Below are 6,604 nucleotides of genomic sequence, written 5' to 3'. Positions count from 1 at the left end.
AGTATTCTCTAAAAATGAAATTAAGGAGAATTTGAGAAAATAAAGTATGCTTCTGCATGAACATTTCAATCTGGAAAAATCTGTTATCAAATCTATTACTACTTCAAAATGGTATCAATACTGGTTAGCTCTATTGATCTAATTATCTTAAATTCTTACTGGCAATATAAAATGCTGGTTTCCAAGAACTAGAACTATTTAAAATTAAAAAGGCAGTTATAACACTTTAAAAAGAACTGAAAAGTAATCTTCAGTGCTGAAAAGCTTTCATTTTGAAAATATAAATACAGTTAACAGCTTGGAAAACAAGCTGATTGATACTAACATGCATAATCCTGATAAGGAGTCACCTAGGTGAAGAAAGGTACATATGGACTCTGACCTCTCCGTCCAAACTTAGTGAATGCAATTTGGGATGAAATTCTTATGGGCTTCAACCTCTATCTTAGGCTCAGGGACACAGACTATTCCATTCCCACTCCTTAATCCTAAAGCCCTGAGTATCACCTCAAGCTATCCTACACATTCTCTATGAAATCAAGACTTCACACCATAGGTACCCCACAGTTCCAGGAGATAGAAGTTCAGTTCAGTTGCTCAGTCGTATCCAACTCTTTGCAACCCCATGGTCTGTAGCACGCCAGGCTTCCCTGTCCATCACCAATTTCCGGAGCTTGCTCAAACTCATGTCCATCAAGTCAGTGATGCTATCCAACCTTCTCATCTTCCTGTTGTCCCCTTCTCCTCCTGCCTTCAATCTTTCCCAGCATCAGGGTCTTCTCCAATGTGTCAGTTCTTCGCATCAGGTGGTCAAAGGACTGGAGCTTCAGCTTCAGCATCAGTCCTTCCAATGAATATTCAGGACTGACTTCTTTTAGGATGGACTGGTTGGATGTCCTTGCAGTCCAAGGGACTCTCAAGAGTCTTCTCCAACACCACAGTTCAAAAGCATCAATTCTTTGGCACTCAGCTTTCCTTATAGTCCAACTCTCACATCCATACATGACCACTGGAAAAAACCATAGCTTTGACTAGACGGACCTTTGTCGGCAAAGTAACATCTAGGTTTGTCACAGCTTTTCTTCCAAGGAGCAAGCGTCTTTTAATTTCATGGCTGCAGCAGTCACCATCTGTAGTGATTCTGGAGCCCAAGAAAATAAAAGTCTGTCACTGTTTCCACTGTTTCCCCATTTATTTGCCATGCCGTGATAGGACCGGATGCCATGATCTTAGTTTTTTGAATGTTGAGATTTAGCCAACTTTTTCACTCTCCTCTTCCACTTTCATCAAGAGGCTCTTTAGTTCCTCTTCACTTTCTGCCATAAGGGTTGTACCAGGAGGTAGTAACAGGTTGTCAAAAACACTGAGAAGGGCATTTCAGTTTGCAAAATGATGATAATGTTGACAATAATTGCAGCAAATACTTACTAACTGCCTATTATATGCCAAGCATTGTCTCCAGCACTTTACATTCTTATCTAATCAATTCTCACAGCAAGCCTAAAGTAGATATTATTATCTCCATTGTACTGATGTGGAAGAAGTTAAGTAACTTTTAAGAGGCACACAGAAAGTAGTGTGAACCAGGAGAAGACTGGCGGGGGCGGGAAGCCAGGAAATGATTAGTTTTTAAATAAAGGATCAATAAATTAGAAAAGCAAAGGATTTTTCAAATAACGAATATTGGAAGTTAGAAGCCCTTCAAGTTCTTCAAAGATTCCAGGCCTTTCAAAAGAAAATGAGTTCCACCATAGAGTTCTACTATTCTATCTTCTTAATGATGGTGAATGTGGTGGGTGTATGATAGGGGTCATCACTCTACTAGGCCTGATGTCTACTTTTGTAAATAGTTTTACTGGAATACCATCACATGCATTCACTTATGAATTGTCTATGGCTGGTTTTATGATACTACAGCATAGATGAGTTAAGGCAGAGACCCTCAGGCCCACAAAGTATAAAATATTTACTATCTGAACCTTTACAGAAAAAATTTGCCAACTCCTGGCCCATGAATATAAGAGCCAATGAAGACCATGAAAAATGAAGGGCTCTTGGCAGTTGATAAGCATCTGGAAAATAATGGTAAGACTGCAATGGCACACCTTCCTGGAAAAAAACAGATTTTTAATACTATTTGAAGACAAAGCCAAGAGGTCAGTTTCTGATTTTTATCTAAGTACTTAACCTCCTGCCACTTCAGGAATTCTGAAGAACACACCTAGTAAATGGATAATAATCACTAAATTATCTGGAGGATAATTAGAAAATGTGCAGACTTTGTAGAGGTTTTACTTCTTTTATTCTCTGGCTGCCCAATTTTTGAATGTTTTGCTACTTAGCACTTCCAGCACAGCTAGACAGGGAAAATAAAAATATATGAGAGGCAAGCTGGTCAGTTCTATCAGCAGGTAAATACTCACTGGGAAAGACCTGGAAATTGTTACAATGTGTTAACAAAACTAAAGTTTTAAATACCAACAAAGTAAATTCAACCTAAGTCAATCAACAGTGGGACACATCTGAAAAAAAAAAAAACTCTAAAAATGGAGGTGTGGCTCTCTTCTAGTTATTTTAACACAAAGGACCCTGAGCTGCAAAGTCTCCCCACACAGCCTCTAGGAGTTAGCGTGGGAAGTCTTGCACAGGAACCAGTGCAAACACTGGAAGTTTTTGGAGTGGTGAAGCTTCAGGTCAGCCTGAAGAACTATGACCCTCAGAAGGACAAATGCTTCTCTGGCACAGTCAGGCTTAAGCCCACTCCCTGCTCCATGGTCTCTATATGTGTTCTAGGAGACAGACAGCACTGTGAATAAGCCAAAGCTGCAGATATCCCCTCATGTGGTCATTTCGGTGCTAAAGCAACTCAACAATAAGAAACCGGTCAAGAAGCTGGCCAAGAAGCATGATGCCTTTATGATTCAGTCTTCAGCAGACCCCACAAATTCTGGGCCCAGGCCTGAATAAGGCTGGCAAATTTCATTCCTTGCTGACTCAAAATGAGAATATGATGGCCAAGTTAATGAAGTAAAGTCCATGATCAAGCTCCAGATGAAGAAGGTGCTATGTGTGGCAGTGGCTGTTGATGAAGATGACAGATTATGAGCTTGTGTACAACATCCACTTAGTTGTCAACTTCCTGGACTCACTGCTCAAGAAAAAAAGGCAGAACATCTGGGTTTTATACATTAACAACACCACGGGCAAGCCCTAGCACCTATATTAAGACACAACTTATTCAACCATGCTTCCCTTGTGGTTCAGCTGGTAAAGAATCCGCCTGCAATGCAGGAGACCTGGGTTCAATCCCTGGGTTGGGAAGACCCTCTGGAGAAGAGAAAGGCTACCCACTCCAGTATGCTGGCCTGGAGAAGTCCATGGACTGTATAGCCCATGGGGTCACAAAGAGTCGGACACGATTGGGAGATTTTCACTTTCACTTAATAAACCATACTCCCGCCATTCAGTTCAGTCATTCAGTCGTGTCCAACTCTTTGCAACCCCATGGACTGCAGCATGCTAGGCTTCCCTATCCATTACCAACTCCTGGAGCTTGCTCTAACTCATATCCATTGAGTCGGTGATACTATCGAACCATCGCATCCTCTGTCATCCCCTTCTCCTTCTGCCCTCAATCTTTCCCAGCATCAGGGTCTTTTCCAATGTGTCAGTTCTTCGCATCAGGTGGCCAAAGAACTGGAGCTTCAGCTTCAGCATCAGTCCTTCCAATGAATATTCAGGACTAATCTCCTTTAGGATGGACTGGTTGGATCTCCTTGCAGTCCAAGGGAATCTCAAGAGTCTTCTCCAACACCACAGTTCAAAAGCATCAATTCTTTGGTGCTCAGATTTCTTTATGGTCCAACTCTCACATCCATACATGACCACTGGAAAAACCACAACTTTGACAGACCTTTGTCAGCAAAGTAATGTCTCTCCTTTTGAATATGCTGTCTAGGTTGGTCATAGCTTTTCTTCCAAGGTTCAGGCGTCTTTTAACTTCATGGCTGCAGTCACCATCTGAAGAGATTGGGAGCCCAAAAAAATAAAATCTGTCACTGTTTCCATTGTTTCCCCATCTATTTGCCATGAAGTGATGGGACCGGATGCCATGATCTTAGTTTTCTGAACGCTGAGATTTAAACCAGCTTTTCACTCTTCTCTTTCACTTTCATCAAGAGGCTCTTTAGTTCCTCTTCACTTTCTGCCGTAAGGGTGTTGTCACCTACATATCTGAAGTTACTGATATTTCTCCCTGCAATCTTGATTCCAGCTTGTGCTTCATCCAGCCTGGCATTTCACATGATGTACTCTGCATATAAGTTAAATAAGCAAGGTAACAATACACAGCCTTAATGGGCTCCTTTTCCAATTTGGAACCAGTCCATTGTTCCATGTCTGGTTCTACCTGTTGCTTCTTGACCTGCATACAGATTTCTCAGGAGGCAGGTAAGGTGGTCTGGTAGTCTCATCTCTTGAAGAAATTTCCACAGTTTGTTGTGATCCACACAGTCAAAGGCTTTGGCGTAGTCAATAAACCAGATGTTTTTCTGGAATTCTCTTGCTTTTTCTATGATCAACTGGATGTTGGCAATTGGACCTCTGGTTCCTCTGCCTTTTCTAAATCCAGCTTGAACATCTGGTAGTTCTCAGTTCACATACTGTTGAAGCCTACCTTGGAGAATTTTGAGCATCACTTTGCTAGTGTGTGGGATGAGTGCAATTGTGCGGTAGTTTGAACATTCTTTGGCACTGTCTTTCTTTGGGATTGGAATAAAAAAGAACCTTTTCCAGTCCTGTGGCCACTGCTGAGCTTTCCAAATTTGCTGGCATATTGAGTGTAGCACTTTCACAGCATCATGTTTTAGGATTTCAAAAAGTTCAGCTGGAATTCCATCACCTCCCATTAGCTTTGTTTGTAGTGATGCTTCCTAAGGCCTACTTGCCTTTGCACTCCATGATGTCTGGGTCTAGGTAAGTGATCACACCATCATGGTTATCTTGGTCAATAAGATCCTTTTTGTACAGTTCTTCTGTGTATACTTTCTACCAGAACCTGAGAAGAAAATATTCCTCTATTCGCTGGGCTGGCTTGTCAAAATCTGTACTAGTATATCCTGTTTGGAGCACCACTTTTTTTAAGAGGACCAAAGAAGGCCAACAAGGGTGGGAAGAATATTCAGATACTATAATGTATTTTTAAAAGGTTGAAATCATTGAGAATTCTCTTTTTAATTTTTGTTTTTGTTTTAACTTTAATAAACATTACTATTGGAGAAGGCAATGGCACCCCACGCCAGCACTCTTGCCTGGAAAATCCCATGGACAGAGGAGCCTGGTGGGCCGCAGTCCATGGGGTCGCTAAGAGTCGGACAAGACTCAGCGACTTCACTTTCACTTTTCACTTTCATGCACTGGAGAAGGAAATGGAAACCCACTCCAGTGTTCTTGCCTGGAGAATCCCAGGAACGGGGGAGCCTGGTGGACTGCTGTCTATGGGGTCGCACAGAGTCGGACACGACTGAAGCGTGTAGCAGCAAACATTACTATAGGGCTTCCCTCATGGCTCAGATGGTAAAGAATCTACCCGTAATGCGGGAAACCAAGGTTCAATCCCTGGGTTGAGAGAGCCCCTGGAGAAAGGAATGGCAACCCACTCCAGTATTCTTGCCTGGAGAATTCCATGGAGAGAGTCAGACGTGACAGATGACTCACACACACACAAGCATTACTATAGCACTAAACAATAAAACAATCAAAATGAAATTTCAAATTTTAATTCATTAAACAATCAACATTATTTATTGAAAATTACTACAGGCCAGGCACTGTTCTAGGACAGACCAGTCTAGACTCTTGACTTCTTAGAGCTTGCATTCTAATGGAAAACACAAAAAAATCAATAAATAATTTCTGATACCTACAGTCTTACGACTCACCATGACTTTGTATTACTCTGAATTTCTATATTCATGTGTACATATTTTTATAGGGTTTGGGGTTTTTTTTAAGGCATCTTTTTTTAAAGATCCTCCTTTAGTATTACTCAGCCATTAAAAAGAATACATTTGAATCAGTTCTAATGAGATGGATGAAACTGGAACCTATTATACAGAGTGAAGTAAGCCAGAAAGAAAAACACCAATACAGTATACTAACGCATATATATGGAATTTAGAAAGATGGTAACAATAACCCTGTGTATGAGACAGCAAAAGAGACACTGATGTATAGATCAGTCTTATGGACTCTGTGGGAGAGGGAGAGGGTGGGGAGATTTGGAAGAATGGCACTGAAACATGTATAATATCATGTATGAAACGAGTCGCCAGTCCAGGTTCGATGCACGATACTGGATGCTTGGGGCTGGTGCACTGGGACGACCCAGAGGGAGGGTATGGGGAGGGAGGAGGGAGGAGGGTTCAGGATGGGGAACACAGGTATACCTGTGGCAGATGCATTTCAGTATTTGGCAAAACTAATACAATATTGTAAAGTTTAAAAATAAAATAAAATTTAAAAAAAAAGAAGATAGAAAGATGAAAAAATCAATCAATAAATAAAGATCCTCCTTTAAAGCAGGATCTCTGCACTTTTGGTTCTA

The 6,604-nt window shown here is 41.2% G+C and overlaps 1 protein-coding gene and 1 pseudogene across 3 annotated transcripts in view; one reads left to right on the top strand and one right to left on the bottom strand.

Moving 5' to 3' along the window:
- Nucleotides 1–6,604, bottom strand: part of MGA (MAX dimerization protein MGA) — a 148,831-nt gene that overhangs the window by 127,310 nt on the left and 14,917 nt on the right. The window lies entirely within an intron of this gene.
- Nucleotides 2,547–3,865, top strand: LOC112448577 (large ribosomal subunit protein uL1-like; annotated as a pseudogene).

Source organism: Bos taurus, chromosome 10, assembly GCF_002263795.3.
Source record: "Bos taurus isolate L1 Dominette 01449 registration number 42190680 breed Hereford chromosome 10, ARS-UCD2.0, whole genome shotgun sequence".
Classification (NCBI taxonomy): domain Eukaryota; kingdom Metazoa; phylum Chordata; class Mammalia; order Artiodactyla; family Bovidae; genus Bos; species Bos taurus.
This window is presented reverse-complemented; position numbering and strand designations above follow the sequence as displayed.